General features: G+C 39.0%; 1 pseudogene; it reads left to right on the forward strand.

The window, feature by feature from the left end:
• Nucleotides 1-1149: 1149 nt before the first annotated feature.
• Nucleotides 1150-3758, forward strand: LOC103633809 (actin-1-like; annotated as a pseudogene).
• Nucleotides 3759-6003: the final 2245 nt, after the last annotated feature.

Genomic DNA, 6003 nt, shown 5'->3' on the forward strand with positions numbered 1-6003 from the left:
ACAATAATTTTTGAACATTTGATGGCTTTATAGATCCGTGTATGTATGGTATGGAGCATTCAAATATCTCACATCTTAAATGAACCATGACATATATTTGTGTAGCTGACTCTGCTTCTCTCCTTGTCCTTTGGAAATTATAATAACTAAATTTTTGTTTCCTTATTATTTGGTATTTGTCAGGCAGGGAGTATTAAATCATTTTATTTTGTTTATGAGTTACTCATATATGTCTTGCCCTTTTCTCAACTGTTCTAGATCTTGGAAATAAATCATGAGGATGAAGCTGAGGAGGATGGTGCTAACATTGATTTAGATTCACAAAGGAAAGTAAAATGTGTTGTTCTGAAGACCTCCACAAGACAAGTGAGCAATCTGTTCTGTGCTCATCAGGTTCATGTCTTTTGCTGTTCTTTTTTTGTGTGTCCTATGATTTGTACGGTACCTCTGTTGTGTTTTGTTTGATTGGATTCTCTGGTTTATGTGATGGAAGTTAACCATGTCCAGTCCAGTTACTCAGTCAGTTCATGGGAGTATATATGATTCAGAGTGCGTTGAGCTGCATGCTATGCTGATCCGTAGCAGAGTAGCGGAACCGGGAAATTGCTCTTAGATCACTCGGTGAAGAACTGGAGATGACTTCAAGCAGTGAAATAACGTTGTTTCTGTTGATAATTCAGACGAAATGTGGCTCAAACATCTAATTAACCATTTTCCTCAATGAAACTGCCCCCTGATCCTCCTACCCAAATAGGAGTATGATTTCAGACGATTCATGTAATGGGTATATATATGTGATATGTTTGTTGGCCATAAAAAATGAAACGTGCATGGTCTGATGGTAGCAGACAAATTTACGGCCAATCAAGTATCAAGATAATGAATAATTTGTATTATCAGCTAGCACCAAAGTTTGGTTATCTCTGCGAATTGCTTGAAAGCTTATACTCGCATGAGTCAAGTATTAGTTTTTTTTAACATAAAGCCAAGTTCAGTTTCTTAATCATGAACACTTGTGCACATTAGTTTTGGCTGATGACCGACATGTTGCAATTTGGTGTCATCATACTTTTTTGTGGGGTTTATCTGACTCCATGGACATTTTAACGATTAACACTGCCACAGATACATTCAAATACATTCTGAATATAGCATTCTGCTGCAGAACACTTTGAGAAATGGCTGAAGAGGATGTCCAACCCCTTGTGTGTGACAATGGCACCGGAATGATCAAGGTTGGTTCTCCTGTCCTGTTGTCAATCCTTTAGCTACCATACATGTGTTTCAGTTTCGTTTTGCCTGTTTATGCATTTCTGATTTAATAAACTGATGGGATCTTGATGCCAAACACAGGCGGGTTTCGCTGGTGACGACGCACCGAGAGCTGCCTTTCCTAGCATTGTAGGCAGGCCACGCCACACTGGTGTGATGGTGGGCATGGGCCAAAAGGATGCATATGTGGGTGATGAAGCTTAGTCCAAAAGAGGTATTCTGACACTGAAGTACCTAATTGAGCATGGCATAGTCGACAACTGGGATGACATGGAGAAGATCTGGCACCACACCTTCTACAATGAGCTTCGTGTGGCACCTGAGGAGCACCCTATACTGCTGACTGAGGCTCCTCTGAACCCCAAGGCAAACAGGGAGAAGATGACCCAGATTATGTTTGAGACATTCAACTGCCCAGCAATGTATGTGGCCATCCAGGTCGTTCTTTCCCTGTACGCCAGTGGTCGAACAACAGGTATGTTACTGCATTAAACTTGTTTCATATCAGCATTCGAATAACAGTGTAGTGAGTGATAGGAATCTTTCTGCAGGTATTGTGCTCGACTCTGGCGACAACGTAGATCTCGTCGATCCGCGTGAGAGTGTGACGGGCTCCGGGGAACCCGGCTTGCCAGAAGCTGCCGTTATGAGGAAGGACATAGCAGCAGTTTCCAACGAGGATGGCTTGCCCACCAGGAAGGACAGCGACGAGGATGCAGCGTCCGAGCCACCACCAAGCCATGTATTTACTAATATCACCTCTCTTTTTCCTTTCCTTTTCCTTGCATTGACAAATGGGAACCTTTTTATTTCTCGCACAACACAACTTTAAATGGAAGCAAAGGAAGGCAGTGGCAACGAACGATCCAAAATTTTGATGAAGTTTTGTAATATCCAAAAAATCTTGTTGGCTAGAAAAATAAACTTTTGGCGTTAGAAAATCAGTAGTAGATTTTGTGCAACGAGTAGATCCGACGAGTCCTCACTTTCAAATCGATCTAATTCGCACGCTCGAAGATTTTTTCCATTCAACCTGGACAGTATGAATTATACTCATTAACGACAAAGGCATGTTTTTTGGTGGGGGTACAATTTTTGGAAAAAATTCAGAAGTTCTGACTAAGCATACTTCACTATGCGTGGAAATACAGTGCATCAATAAATCATGTAATTTGTTGTTTCAAACATTATGCATCATGGTTTCGGGTGGAAGACCAGATGAACCTGTCAAAAAATTTGAAGATCATGAACAACTGTCGTGTATCTGTTTTTTCAGAATAGCGAAAATCTGAAGTAAAAATATCAAGTATGTTCTGGTAGATTGCTGAACTGGTGTAGCAGTGCATCATATTTTCGTTGTCAGTAAGTTGTAAGCGCCTCTTGAATAATAATTTCCAAATATTTTTTTAAGAAGGCTTTAAGACAAAATTTAGTTACGAAAGAATTCAATCCTCAGGTTTGCCCATTCTGCCAGGTTCAGAACTCAACTCTCTATCTCATACTAGGAGCCATACCGACTCTTTCCTTCTGTAGTTCTGTTTTTACGGGATGTGCTACCTTTTCAGTAATAATTTGTAGGAGGTTTGGCAATTGGCACAGTGTGTGCATCCATGCCTCTCCCTTCTTTTCATTCTATTAAGCCTTATTACCTGATGAAGTTTCTCCCCATAAGGTGATGTATATCCTAGACCATGCATTTTTTTTAAAAAAAAATCTATGTTACATTGGATATGGTTGATGCCTAGGTGTCAAGTATCAGTTGGTCGACATTTGTATTGGCGTACATGCTAAATGCAGATACTTGTTCATATGGCAGTAGATACTATGTTGTTAATCCTTGAATGATGATTAAGCCCTTTTTGGATTGTATACTTTCGTTGCAGATCTTCCTTTGATATATCATGTTCACGTCTTCATGACCAATTCTTAAACTAAAGTTACGTAGTTTGGCGATGGGCTCCCTAACTGTGATATCATTGTCCAACATGTTCACCCTTAAATAGACCTAAATAGTGACATCCAATTTGAGCATGGCTTTTAAAGACTTTGTACCTTTCTTATAGGTGACTGTCATAACGAATCAATAATTTGAGATACATTTCACAAGCTTAGTCCCATAGGTTGTAACAGATAATGTGCTAATGTGCAGCATGATGAGTTTCTACGAACACTAGCTGTGCTGAGTTCATGTATGAGGGGCACCCTCCTCGTGATCGTTATGTCCTACTCTAGGGCCTCCAGTGTGCAGCTCCTTGGAAAGGTAACAAAATTGGTATTCCTTGTCCCAGAAGCATTCCCCTATTGTATTCAGTTGTGAATGTTTATGTTGTTTTAAGTCCCAACAAGGATATCTCAAATGTTTAGGGTTGTTATGCTGGCCTTAAATGATCTTCAGTACTAAGTTTAGCCATGTGTTTTGCAAGCTGCTCATAACATGGAATGGTTTTACATTCTAGGATTTCTATTGCTTGCAGGTAGGTTACTGACTCCACTTGTTTGTGAATACTTGGAGTGACCACAACTAAGTCACACAATGAAACTTTACTTTCCAGAGTGTAACCTGGTAACTGGTGACCATTCATAATATTTCGTTTTTACATTTTGGATATCAATAACCATTAATATGTTTCCCTGTTTTGTTTGTAAATCAGCCGGACTTCTGATACAATGAACTGAAAGATTTCTCTAACAAAAGTGGAGCTGTGGGGAGCAAGAGTGCTGAAAGTGGTCCAATGTTTTTAGATGTTCTCGAATGTTATCTGAAATATGAGGTTTATCTCTTGCTTGATCAACAATAGAAGCAAAAAATCATCCTTTTGTTTATTTATGTTTCCCAATATAAAGAAAAAAGGGGAAATATTTTGGTGTAGTGTGTCCAATTCTTTTGTCCCTAGAAAACTATGTAGTCGCCTATAGCAGGCGCTATAGTCAGTTTTAGCTATTTTAGACACCACTACTATTTGTACACACATTTCTATTAGCCTATTTTAGCCTGCTATATCCATGTATGAGCCTTATGGGAACTCTACAACTACTATGGATCCTCTTATACATTGTGTTCGACATGCAGACAAGGTAGTATATTGAGTTGGACCAATAATCCTTCATATTTATTTATGTGAATTATGTTGTACTGGTGTCCTGTCCTTTTGTTTGTGCTTTATAATTTGTAATTCCTAGCTGCTGATATGGTCTGATGGATGGGAGGTGGCTAAAATCGTTCAGATAAGTGTCAATTTGTTGTTTTCTATTTTTATGAATGGTTTTCTATTTCAACATTAGTCAATCCTCCCATTGGAGTCTTGCTTAATGCCTTGATCTGATTTGGACTTTTAGGAGCAAAAGATTAGTCTTGATTGATGTGTTGCGATTAATTTCTACAAATTTCTTATTACTGACAAGTAAGGAGGGTTGACATGCCTTTCCCTGGGATAAATCTGTTAATTTATTTTAGATGAGGAATTTATTTAGACAATTACAGTAGTTGGATCAAAACTTCAATGAAACTTAATGCAGATGTGCATTGAATATTTCACATTGGGTGAACAAATTTGATCACTCATTTTTCCTACTACGACAGGTCGACCACCTGTAGAAGAGATTATGGCATCCCGAAAAGCTGCAGTAAGTTGTCCTTCTGATCATCAACTCACTTCCTCTGCTTGAAGCTTTGTATGGATCAGTAATCATACTGGTTGCGAGTGAACATTTTAGCAGCTTCAGTTTACTGACTGTTTTGTCCATCCGCAGGGCGGATGTAAAGATGATAAAGTATGCAAGATGTGAGCATCAAAAACATTCTACTGTACTATGTACCACACCTCTATTCATGCTTAGATAGGCTCATAAACATAGTTTTAACACTCAAATGATCGCACTGGTATGTTTTGTTTATCTACTACAGCTCAAGACTGTGACTAAATTTCAACGGATTAAGGTGGATAGCGTCAGATTTGAAGATGAGAAGCTTCAGGATACCTCGTATTGGGCTAACATTACCAATCCCATGGCACCGTTACCATTCCATGTTTCTAATGCACTGAGGGTATGAGGCCACGCTTTTGTATGTGCCTACCGCCAAGACACCTTGAGCTACACATGTGGTTTGTTATTATCTTGAAAGCGTATTTGTGTCAATACTATAACCTTAATATGCTTGTTTGATCTATATTTTTTCTGCCATCAAGAATGAGGCAATTAGATAAGGATATATGTTAGCTTTGTCAGTATTGTCTGAGTCTTTAAGCGTAGCAGTAAAAGTTTTGGCACACCATTGTTTTAGTTATTATGATCTGAGCAACCCGTTTTATATAGGGAGCTCGTGGCAAATGCATCCTCACAATAGGACGATGGAGCTCAAGGCGTCAAGTGGTGGCTCGCTCGGACTCGCGTCCTCTGCAACAAGGCACTGTTCCCCATGAGGGTTCCCATTACCATTGCGCTCGCGTCGCCTGTCACTAGGGCTCTGAGCCATTAGAGGCTCGTCAATTTATATAAATTTATGTTCCGTTGCAATGTACGAGCACATACCTATAAGATATTAAGATCGAAGATAATATATATATTGTTTGTTTTCATGTATTACCTAACACTGTCTAGATGTACATAAATTACTACGATATTATATGTCCCCGTTGCAACGCACGGGCACTCACCTAGTCATATTTATATTCTTTCAACCGAACATAAAATTGGATTTAAAGGGTATTATAAAAATAAAAAGGAATACCT

The sequence above is a fragment of the Zea mays genome, chromosome 7 (assembly GCF_902167145.1).
Source record: "Zea mays cultivar B73 chromosome 7, Zm-B73-REFERENCE-NAM-5.0, whole genome shotgun sequence".
NCBI classification, from domain to species: Eukaryota; Viridiplantae; Streptophyta; class Magnoliopsida; order Poales; family Poaceae; genus Zea; species Zea mays.